The following is a 12,531-nucleotide window of genomic DNA, read 5'->3' as shown; positions in this document are numbered from 1 at the left end:
AGTGAGTGATGTATTGTCACCCTCATTACCTCAGAGGCCAGCCAAAAATTCAGGATCCTGCACGTTGTTCCAGTTAGCAGGAGAAATCGGTGCCGAGTCTGGTGTTACTTTGATGCAATCCTATGTATTTACGAAGAAGGTACGAAGTCCTGTTTCCCTGCACCCAGCAAGAATCAAACAGCAGAAGCTGGTTTCTTTGCTCGCAGGTCCAGGCCCCTGTTAGCCAGCACTCAGCCCCAAAAGCTCTCTCTCCAGACTTTTTGCAGTGCCATGCTCCCACGGCTTGTTGTGACAGTACCTGGTGCTTCCTTGTTGCCTTCTCTCTCAGCTTCTGTCCGCTGTTTCTCTCATAGACACACACACCTTCACAAGACAATAGCTAACACATCCCCTCTGCCCATATGTGCCTTTTGCTTTCAGCGGTGACATATGCCTGTGTTTGGGGTGGAGAGGCTGCTATTGTTTCAACCTGACTTCTTACAACTATCTTAAATGCAGGGCAGTGGTTATCTTCCCCTCCCCCACCACAATTTCAAAGAGGGTTAAGCTGTCCCAACCCATAACATTATAGTAGTGTCTAGAAGCCCCAGCCAAAATCAGGGACCCATCATCACACACACGGAACCCCTAGGAAAGCCAGGAGGAGAAACCAGGTCCAGCTAGTCAGAAAACAGTAAGTATTGTTCAGGCAAATTTTTGAAATAAATCTATTTTTTATTCCAAAAATGTCATGGATTTTTTTTAATTCAAAAAATTTCATGGATTTTTCCCCCATCAACATCCCCTACAAAACAAAACTAATTTCCCCGCTGCCCTCTCCCTCCAGTTTTTTGGTTGGTTTTGGTTTCTAAAAATTAAACATTTTTCAGTAGTTGACATTTTAGGTATTTATATTGTTTGTTTTAGAAAACTGAGAACTTTGTTGTTGAAGAAGTGGAAAAATTCAGACAGATACAAAAACTTCTTGTCCATTTTTTTCTTATAAAAGAGGTAGAAAATCTCTTTCAAACAGAAAAATGTAGGCACCTGCTCAAACCATGAGGCAACATAGCCACATGTGAAGGTATTTTATTTTGTGGGTACCAAAGATCACATCTCATTTCACATAAGTCACCAAGGAGCTATCAAATGGTGACAACCTCCAACCATAGCCAGAGACTACAAGAAGTACATGGTTCTTCGCAGTCCACTGCCAAACCAAACCAGTCTGATTTCCTTAAAATGGCTTTTAAAACGAGAGGGGCATATCCTACATTTGTTCCATGCCTGGTATTTGAGTTCTGTGCCATTGTCCACTCTGTGGCCATTCTAAAGGTCATAGCTGGGGATTAAGAAGCCAGGTATAAACCAGCCAGCTTCCATCTCACTCCAAAGTGTTTACTACGGAGGATGTTTTAAGCAGTTCTATAATCTGAGACACAGCCCTTTGCTGGCAGACGTATCCTGAAGGCAGCGGCATAATTAAAATCTTGTTATAACAATAGCTGAACATATGTATTATTCATGCAACAAACCACAGCTGTGAGTGTTGCATTCGCCAGTGGCCCCACAGGTACCAGCTACCATTATTAATGAGACAGCTGGGAAGAAGAGAATCTGTTTTAAGGGCCTGATCTTGATTGGTGCTGGGAGCCTGAGGCTCTAACGGGAATCATCGGTACCTGGTATCTCTCTGGATCTGGCCCCAATTCTCTTGTAGAGTAAGGAGACCAAATTTGGCCCATATTTGCAGCGCTGTTTGCAACCAGTAGAGGGTGCTGATGCATAATGAAGGACAAGATTTGGCCCTAAATACTTTAGTTACACTTTAAATACAACAGCAAAATGCCTTGTTAATTGATGCCGGTATTATGGAAATTGCAGGGCCATCCCCCTCTAGGATACTAGTTCAAATCCAACCTGGGCTGGCAACTGCTGGAAGTGGCATAATGTTAAGTGACCCGCTTGTTTCACTCTGGTTCCCAGTGGACACAAAGGTCTGTATCACAGCAGGGGTTAAAGACGGAAGGGCCATTGGAAGCAGAGATGGGCCAGAACCAGAACCAACATACTCAATTTGAACCCCACCCCCAATATTAGGCTCTGGAATCATTCCTGAGCCCTATGGCTGGCCCTTGTGTCTATAAAACCCTACAGCCCAAGCCCCCCAAACCTTGGAAACATTCTCCTTCCAGATCAGCTCCAACCCTGGTGGTTCAGGCCCACTCTAACTGCAAGCTAAGTGCCTTCTTCCCTCTAGAGGCGGGCTGGTTAAGTCCAGGGAGAAGCACCCTGACTGGGTGGTACATGGGGGAAATTTGTCCTGTTTCTTTCCCATACTGCTCTGGGGATCGAGAATCCAGCTCCATGTACGCCCGGTCTGGAACCTAAATCCACTGAGTATAAAAAACGAACATCAGTAAAATAACCCAGAGGACAGTTCTATATCCGCAGTAACGACAACACAGCTGCCCCTGGGGATAAAGTCCTGTGCAGCCCTGGTGAATTCATCCCTGCTTCATTAGTGTCTTCTGAAGCCTATACGATGATATGACTCAGGCACCTGGAGTATCAGAGTCATTTCTTGGTTCCATTTCCTCCAGCTTTAATGTCTCTCTGTATAATTAGAAGATGCTGCTCCATATACCACCAGCCTGGTGGGATCAAATATGCAGTGAGAATTAAAAGAGAGAGAGAGAGAGAAAATCAGCAACTCAACTACCGGGGGAAAGACTGTGGTGTAGTAAATTATTCATTGGTCAGCCCCCGCCACCTACCCCCCACCCTGGTGGATTAAAATTAAACTATCAGCAAGATCCAGGGTCTTCTATCCCCGCTTCCTACGTCGGATCTCACGTCCCACTGACAATACCCAGGGTTCTTCCTTGACAGTGGAGGCAGACCCAGCTCCTGAAGTCAAATTGGCCTTGGAGTTGGCTTTACAGGGATTGTTTATGAACAGCCAGTGGGGTTTTCCCTGTAGGGGTCCTCATTTATGGAGCCAAGGGGTCACAGGGTGGGCTTGTAGCAACCTGCATGGAACTTGGAGGGAAGAGCACAGGCTGCGGGAAGGAAGTGTTTGGAGGAGGCACGAGGAAGTCAGTCTGTGTGCACATGGCTGGAATGCCGGCTGCAAGTACAGCCCTTCTGTCAATAGCTTTCTCACTAAAGAGCCAGTTTGAGACACATGGAGTCCTCCCGTGTTATTACCCAGCACGTGGGGCATGAAACCAGGCCTAAGGGACCTCCACAGAATGCCCCAGCAGAAGGGGAGTTGCCAGGCTGAGGGTGGAGCGGAAGCGCTGAGGCAGCTTGGGGGTGTGGCTGGGGCAGACCCGCACCTGGCTATTCTGCACCCCTGCAAAGCCCCATAGGGGCCACTGAAACAAGGTACAGGGTAGTCCCTGCAGAGGGGAGGCCTTAGCTGTCTTCCCTCTATTCCAGCACCAGCACAGGGAGAAACCTGGGGCCTGGCTACTTCCTACACCCTTAGCAGGGACAGGAAACCACCCAGAGTAGTTGACTGCACAGGCTGAATAAGAGTAAACAGCTTGTGGCCTAGCCCGGTGCTGCTGCACCCCATCACACACCTCGATACCCCTCCCCGTCCCTCCAACCCCGCTGGAGCTCCCTCTCCCCCATTTCCTCTGTAGCCTTCCTTGCGCCCCTTCATCTTTCTTCCCTCTTGCTCTATACTGCTCTTACCCTCCCTCCTCTCCTCCCTCCAGGGCCACCCTGCGCTGCTGCCTTTTAAACAGCTTGGCACTGGGACCTCAGAAGGGACTCGGCCAACCTTCCCCTTCCCGCTTCAGTGGGAACCTATTGCTTGAATCCAAATGGGTTGGGAAGGGAGGACAGACGGAGAGAGGGATTTAGGGGCTCTGGAACATCAGTTCTCTTAGTGATAACAGGACCTAATGCACATTGACAGGTGTAGACATAACTCAGATCAATGATGATGGAGAAATGACTGAGAGCGAGGCTGGGAAGCTGTTCATTCATACAGGCTGATTTGGAATAATACATGGATTATGATTATGATTTATTAATATTATCCTTTGTCCTCTTATGGCAGATTTCATCTGAGGAGTCATAACAGCTTAGCAACCGTTAAGACTCACAGCGACTTGGCAAGGTAAGCCAGTGTGATTGTCTCTACTTTACTGAGGCAGGAACCAAGGATCCAAGAATGTAAGTGACTTGGGAGCCTAGAATGTAAGCGACTTGTCCAAAGTCACACAATAGGTTAGTGACAGAGTTGGGAACAGGATCCAGGCGTCCTGACTCAGCCCAAGGTGGCCCAAGACTTTTCAGGTACGCAGCACAGACAGGTATCTTGAGAAAGAAACCAAACAGAGGGTGTCAACTTGAGTTCATTGTTCATTTCCGCGTCCAGGGCAGGATCAGGAAGGGGAGCGTAGGATGGGCTTAAGAACTGAGGAGGAGAAAGAGGCCAGGTAGGTCGAGGGACAAACATTCCTGGAGACAGTGGCAGCAAAAGGGAAAGCTAAACTATCACTAAAAATGCTGCAAGGGCCAATATACTGTGATAAACTGGATCTTACCCTCTGGATCTTCTTTCCTCCTTGATCAATAACCTTTGACAAGTTTGCAACCACAATCCTCGGGGGGAGTGAAGTGCTCATCGCAGCAGGAGCTGGGGTAAGCGGTTTGTGACACTGGTAACTGTTTAGTGCCTTTGCTTCTAGAGAAAGGCTTTGCATTGCATCTGGAGGCAGAGGAATCTTTCCTGTGACCGTGGGGTGAGGAACTGCATGAAACTAGCAGCAGAAGATATGATGGGGAGGGGTCAACACCTACAGAATATCGATGCTGTGCATCTGGTGGGAATATACAGCGGGACTCCTGCACTCACATGGCACCTGATTCAAAGCCTACAGAAGTCAGTGGGCTTTGGGTTGTGCAGGGATGGGGAAGGGCAAGAAGGAAATGACCTTTTCACAGCTAATTTCTAAGAGAAATTCTTTGCCCCCCTGTGACGGAACAAGGTGTTGTGTCCTTAAATCCTTGGCTCCTTAAATCAAAGCCTTGAGGCTCAATAGTGAGGACATATCTGGGAGCTTTGCTGATCATGCCTGCCCTGTCTGGGTAACCATCCAGGACAAACTAAACTCCCAGCCTTCTGTCCCAGCATGCAATGGGCTCAGTGTAAAATTTTGGCTAGAATTTAGATAGGGGACAGACTCCCGTCTGCTTGTTCCAAAGTCCTCCTGCTTTCCCCAGGGTGTGGAGAAAACTATCTGATCTCTCTTGAAGTGGAAGTGGAGGTGCTAATGTTCACACCCCCATCCTCCTCTCCTCACGGCTCCTACACTAAAGCCTCAATCTAAGCAGATGAAGAAACAGAGTCAGAGGCCAGCCCAGTGATGCGCCGAACACGGTGTGAGAAAACGTTTTTACTGCTAATAAAGAGGCCAGACACCAGAACACTCCTCTAGAGCAGATGGGAGTTTGCACTGGTATATTTCAGCAAGGTCAAATGTGCTATGAATTAACAAGGTCTCAGAGATAAGACGCATCAATTATTGAAGAGTACAAAACCTCCAGCATCAGCAAAAGTTGCAAAATCACTGGGCTGGTGCTTACGGGACAGATCTTTGCAGTAGGTGGAGTGCGTTACAGGCTCAGCTATCCAGGCAGATGGTAGGTGACAAATTCAGGTTGCTGAGGAATGCCAGCAATTTGATCATCAGGGACCAAGATACAAAAAAAAATGACTTAGACAAAGTGTGGCAGGGCACTGCTAGGAAAGTCCTTAATCAGCTCCTGCCACCCTAGCCCCAATCAGGGGGAATGGATTGGGGCTGGGTAAATAGCCAGTGCTTGGAACTGCCCGCACCTGCCAGCCTCATAACAGGAGCAAGAAGGCTGGGAGGAAGTGGAAGAAGGGGGGTGGAGACCAGAAGGGGAAGGTCAGGCTCAGATGGGGGAAGGAGTCTATAGTCTGTTGCTGGACAGGCTGGTGTGAGGCCAAGCCACGTAAACAGTGGGAAACTGGTGGTGGGAAACGGATACAAAATAAAGAGCACAAGTGTTGCACCAGCTTGGAGCATCCCTGAGTCTTTAAGGAGTGGGGCTAAGGAGCCGAATCCTACGGGGCGCAGCGTGCATCCCGTTACACAAAGGTTTAACCGGGCTATGTGACCAGTAGTCGATGCGTTCCTATCTGTCTGGGATTACAGAAAGGCCCCAAGAACTCTGCAGCACTACAGGGCTGTTGCCAGTCCAGATGCAAGATGAAGAGAATTCTGCAGCTGCGAGGAAGCGTCTCTGCCTGTGAGTCCCTAATCTGGGGGATTTGCTACAGTCTGCAGGATCCCTAAACAATCCACACTGCAGATCCAGGGGTGTTAGACAGACACTGCCAAACTCCGCTCAAGAGGTCTTTTACAAATTGCGGTGTTAGCTTTGCCTTTGGCTGATTTGACAGTCAACCTCCGTTTGGACCCCATATTAGCAAGTCTCCATTCGGCAGCATTGGCACAGTGATCCACAAGAGAGATCACTCAGCTGATGGCAGTTCAGTCTGGCCAAGTGAATCAGAATGAAACGACGCTTGCCAAGGCATCCTGAATGGCAGAGATTCTCATAGTAGGCTCAAGGAAGAGTGATTAGCACTGGGAACGTTTGCCAAGTGCCTGCAATGCCCCTGTAAAATGGGAATGCAGTAAGCTCAGTTGCCATCTTTTGCAGACTCAGCGTCCTGTAAGAGTTGGTTCCTTGGCCTCAAGAAGATTGAGAATCGCTGGTGCATGGGAAGGGCTGTGCCTCTGATAGGGTTGCCAACTCTGTTTGGATCTATTCTGGGAGGTTTCATCCCCTGACGTAATAGCATTAGTGACTGACCTACTGTCGTCTAAAACTCTTTCACGACAGAGCCATCATTTTGCCGTTGGTGGAAATAAGGAGCATCGTGTGAATCATACGTTCACATTTTAAGCAGGTTGCATAAATAAACAATATTGCAAAATCTCCAGTTGTACGGTAATGTGAATCTTATTTGTAAATCGCGAGATCGGGTTAAGTTACTTAGCTTGTTAATGCACGTGTAAATGTTTGCGTGTAGGCGTGCATGGGTGCATTAGTTTATTCCATTGTTTTAAAATGCAGAAAACTATAGCATGCCATTAGAAAATGACAGATACAGCAAAACCTCATTGATTAGACTTATGGAACGGAAAATGCTCGATGACACAAAATGTGTTCTGCTGTAAATTCATCGACTTTGCGAAGGCAGTTTTTAGAGTGGGGGCGGGGGGGTCTTTACAATGACCACTGGTGTAACGACAGTAGTCCAAGGTACATTTGGAGCTGCTGTGTTTTGAAGAGCCCTCACCATCATCCATTTCTGTTCTCTTTGTTTGAAAGCGCGAGGCAGTTGCAGTGAGCGTAGACTAAAGAGACAACGCGAACGTGCCCGCATGCATGTGTAGATCAATGACGGTGCACAGACTTTACGTCATGACATAAAACGTCGCACAAGGTAAAGAAATACAAGCACAATGAAACTGCTGGGCAGGCAAATGCACATTACCATGGCATTTTAAACACTGGCTGGGCTACTGTACAAATCGGATTCAGCGTTCAACGTTCATTTCCAGAATGCCCCATGATTTATCTCCTGGATTGCTCTCCGCCGTCTCCTGGAGATTTATATGTAATCCCAAGAGACTCAAGGGCAATCCTGGAGGGTTGCCAACCCTCCTTCTGAAAGGGATTGAAAATGACCCCATAGGAAATAATGGGGTGTTTCAGACCCAGCGGTAAATCCCCGGGGAGGGGGAGAGAGGAAAAAGCATGAGATGCGATTGCTGAGTTTCTGCTGAGTGCTGCCTTTGGAAGTCCGAGGGCAGAGACGTGCTAGGCACACGCACAGATAAACGGCCCCGTCCGTACTCAGGTTAAATCAGGAGTGACTCCTCTGAAGCTAATGGAGCTGCACCAGGCTAAAACTGATGGGAGCGGTGACTTGAGGCCTGGACAGTGGGCCTGATTCTGATCTCATGTAGACTGCTGTGAATCAAGAACAGCTTCCCAGAAGTCAGTGGAGTTACACTAATGTGGAACCAGTGGGGGAGAGAGGAGAATCGGGTCCCAGGGGTAACTGCACCGACATCATCGGTGTAAAACCAGTCTCAGGGAGATCAGAATCAGGCCAGTATCTTGGGCAATAGGGCAAGCTAACCTAGTCCTACCTGCCTATCTAGGCTGCAGGCATTTGGACTAGGAGCTGTGTGTAGCTGTTCGAACAAACTCTGTCTGTGCAATGGAGAGCGTAGCTGCAAAGTGATCTGGTGGGTGGGGTCAGGTTCTCAGCCTGAGAAGAGTGTCTCTAGATCGCTATCAGGGAGATTTTTTACTACTGAGGCAGAATGGGGGCCTTAAGTCAAATCTCTTTATTGTGCAAGAATTGCAGCCTCTTTGAACGGCCCATGCGAATGAATGCTTATTGGTCCGAGGCCAAAATCCATCCAGGAAAAGGGGATCAGTGAAGCAGAGGCGGATTAAGGTTTCCTGGGGCCTGGGGCCCGAGCAAGTGGGGGGCTTCTCCCCACCTCTTCTGCCTATGGCATGCCCCTATTCTGCCCATGGCTCTGCCCACAGCTCCACTCCTTCCTGCCCCTGTTCCACTCCCTCCCCATTCTGTCCCCTTATTGCCCCCCCCCGCCGCTCTGTACCTGCACCAGGGCCCTGGAGCGCAGCAGGGAGTGAGAGCTCCTCCAGTCCCAGGGCTGCAACGGGGGTCCGAGTGCTGGGTCTTCCATCGCCACCCCCTGCACTTCTGTGGGGGACCAGGTCAGGGCACTGGGGCTTCTCCCGCCCTGCTAGGCACTTCGGCCGGAGAGTGGCATTGGGCATGAGGGCTAGGCTTCCCCTGCTGCCCTGTGCCCAGGGGCTTCTGCCAGGGACAGGGTTGGGGGCTGCTGGGGGGTGGGCTGCTGTGGATCGGGGTCCAGTGCGGGGGCTTTCCCTGTCCTGCCCGCCCGGTGGCAGGGGCTCTGGGCTTCCGCAGCTGGGTGGCAGATTTTTTCTGGGGGCCCTGAAGGTGGCATGGGCCCCTGGGCATGGGCCCCGTGGGCCCAGTTGCTAATCCGCCACTGCAGTGAAGGATCAGGCTGTGGCCTGTTTAGTTCATATTTATTTTATTCAGGATTGATGGGTCAGACAAGGCTATGGAATAGATTCTGATTCGCTGGTATCAGTCCCGGGTCTGCTTCTAGCTACACTGATGTATGAATCCAGAATGACTCCATTAACTTCACTCCAGCTACTCCAGATTTACACTGCTGTATCCCAGAGCAAAATTTAGCTCTTAGCATGATCATCTCCATGGCTTTGTGTATGTATGTGACCGGAGGATAAAATCCAGCCCAGGTGTGAGCAAGTATGTTTCCTGTGATATCAGTGGACCTGTAGATTCATTGATTCCAAGACCAGAAGGGACCATTGTGTTCATCTAGTCTGACCTCCTGCATAACGCAGGCCAGAGAACATCCCAAGAATAATTCCTAGAGCAGATCTTTTAGAAGAACATCCAATCTTGGTAAATTGTTTCAATCATAGAACTGGAAGGGACCTTGAAAGGTCATTGAGTCCAGTCCAGTCTCCTGCCTTCACAGCAGGACCAAGTACCATCCCTGAGACAGATTTTTGTCCCAGATCCCTAAATGACCCCCTCAAGGATTGAACACTCAATGCTGGGTTTAGCAGGCCAATGCTCAAACCACTGAACTATTCCTCCCATCCCCAATGGTTAATTAGTTTCAGATTTCCAGTCTGAATTTGTCTAGCTTCAACTTCCAGCCATTGGATCATGTTATACCTTTCTCTGCTCGATCAAAGAGCCCATTATTAAATATTTGTTCTCCATGTAGGTAGTTATAGCCTGTAATCAAGTCATCCCTTAACCTTCTCTTTGTTAAACTAAATAGATGGAGCTCCTTGAGTCTACCACAATAAGGCAGGTTTTGTAACCCTTTAATCATTCTCATGGCTCTTCTTGGACCCCTCTCCAATTTATCAACATCCTTCTTGAATTGTGGGCACCAGAACTGGGCACGCTATTCCAGCAACAGTCACACCAGTACCAAACACAGAGATAAAATAACCTCTCTGTTCCTACATGAGATTCCTATTTATTCATCCAAGGATCACATTAGCCCATTTGGCTACAGTGTCGCACTGGGAGTTCATGTTCAGCTGATTATCCATCGGTATTCCCAAATTTTTTTAGTCACTGCTTCCCAGGACAGAGTCCCCCATCCTGTAAGTATGGCCGACATTCTTTGTTCCTAGATGGGTACGTTTACATTTAGCCATTTTAAGACACATATTTGCTTGCACCCAGCTTACCGAGCAATCCAAATTGCTCTGTCTTAGTGACCCGTCTTCTTCATTATTTACCACTTTCCCCAATTTTTGTGTCTTCTGCAAACTCGATAAGTGAAGATTTTGTGTTTTCTTCCAGGTCACTGATAAAATGGTTAAATCGCATAGGAGCAAGACCAGATCCCTACAAGGCCACACTAGAAACATAGCCACTCGATGATGATTCCCCACCTACAGTTACATTTTGAGACGTATCATTTAGTCAGTTTTTAATCCACTTCATGTTTGTCATGTTCATTTTGTTTTGTTCTAGTTTTTTCTAGTTGCGGCACCAAGTCAATCACTTTCCAGACGTTTACATTTATTACAGCAACACTATTACCTTTATCAACCCAATGTGTCATCTCATGAAAAAAATATCAAGTTAGCTTGACAGGATTTATTTTCCACAAACCCATGTTGACTGGCATTCATTATATTACCCTCCTTTAATTCTTTATTAATCAAGCCCCATATCAGCCACCCATTATCTTGCCCGGGATTGATATCAGACTGACAGACCTACAATTACTCAGCTCATCCCATTTTCCCTTTTAAAGTATTGTCACAATGTTAGCTTTCTTCCTGTCTCTTGGAACTTCCCAGTGTTCCAAGACTTGAAAATCAACACTAACCGTCCAGCAAGCATCTCAGCCAGCTCTTTTAAAACTCTTGAGTGCAAGTTATCTGGACTTGCTGATTTAAAAATTTCTAATTTCAGTAGCTGGTGTTTAACATCCTTCTGAGATACTAGTAGAAGGAAAGAGTTATCATCATCATCTGATGAGACTACATCATCTGTTTTTTTCTCTAATACAGAACAGCAATATTCATTGAACACTTCTTCCTTTTTTGCATTATTATTGATGTTTCTACCATTTCCATCTAGTAATGGACCAATAACAGTATCAGGATTCTTTTTGTTCCCGATATACTTAGAAAACTCCTTATTGTCCTTAAATCCTCTAGTTGCTTGCATCAGCTGTGAGTGGGGCCTGCGGTCTCTTTATAGGGTTAGATAGTTTATGTTATCACTAAGTAACTTTCATCCTGACACCGTGAGTGGCAGGTATGGAACCAGAACAGCTACAAGATGGGTAGCAGCTGTCTTCTATCATGTTCCTAAAGCAGCCTCTGCTAGAATTAATTCTCCATAACCCAGTGAATCAATAGACTCTGCTGATGTTGCCCTCCAGGCTGGTGATTTCTGTGATGCAAGGGAGAGCAAAAGCCTCCCTGTGTGACCTTAGACAAGTCATTGATTCTCTCTGGGCCTCAGTTCTCCACCTCTAAAATGGGGATAATAATGCTTCTTTTCTTCCACCCTTTGTCTATCTTATTATCTACTTAGATTGTAAACTGTTTGGGTCAAGCTCCGTCACTTGTTATGTGTTTGTACAGCGTCTAGCACAATGGCGTCCTGTCCTTGATTAGTGCCTTATGACATTATTGCAATGCAAATTCATAAGCATTTAAGGCCAGAAAGGATCATTAGATCATCTAGCCTGACCTCCTGGGCATCCCAGCTTCATAAATGTCACCCACTTACCCCTGTATTAAGCCCAGTCACTTGTGTTTGGCTAAAGCATCTGGATCTGAAGACAGCAAGAGAGAGAATCCACCACTTTCCTTGGGAGCATGTTCCAATGGTTAATCGCCCTCAGGGGTAACAATTTGTGCCTTTCCAATTTCAATTTGTCTGGCTCCAGCGTTCCGGGCACTGGTTCTTGTTTTGACTTTCTCCACTAGATTAAAGAGCCCTTTAGCACCCAGTATTTTCTCCCTCTGAAGGTACTTACACGCTGTAATCCGTAATAACAGCAATGTAACATCAGTCCACTGGGAACTGTGCTGAGACAGTGCAGTTGACAAAGGTCATCAGTTGTCAGAAGGAAACTGACTTGACTGGATTTATCTTTGACGTGAAGAGCTCCACCTCCCACTCCAGATCCGTTCCCCCCCAGGAACTTGCCCAGGGAGAATATGAGATTGCTATTGATTATTGCTTTGTGCAGGTTAGCCATGTCCAGGAATGTAACAAGCAGCTCAAAATATGCCACTTCAGATGAGCGAGGTCTGGAAGTGTCCTTCAAAACTCTTTGCAGCAAAACAAGGCAAACTCCATTATTCTCCAGCGGTGCTTGCTCGCTGCTGCAGAGCCCG

Source organism: Chrysemys picta, chromosome 10 (genome assembly GCF_011386835.1).
Source record: "Chrysemys picta bellii isolate R12L10 chromosome 10, ASM1138683v2, whole genome shotgun sequence".
Classification (NCBI taxonomy): domain Eukaryota; kingdom Metazoa; phylum Chordata; order Testudines; family Emydidae; genus Chrysemys; species Chrysemys picta.
The sequence above is the reverse complement of the archived record's forward strand: the minus strand, read 5'-3'. Positions refer to the sequence as shown.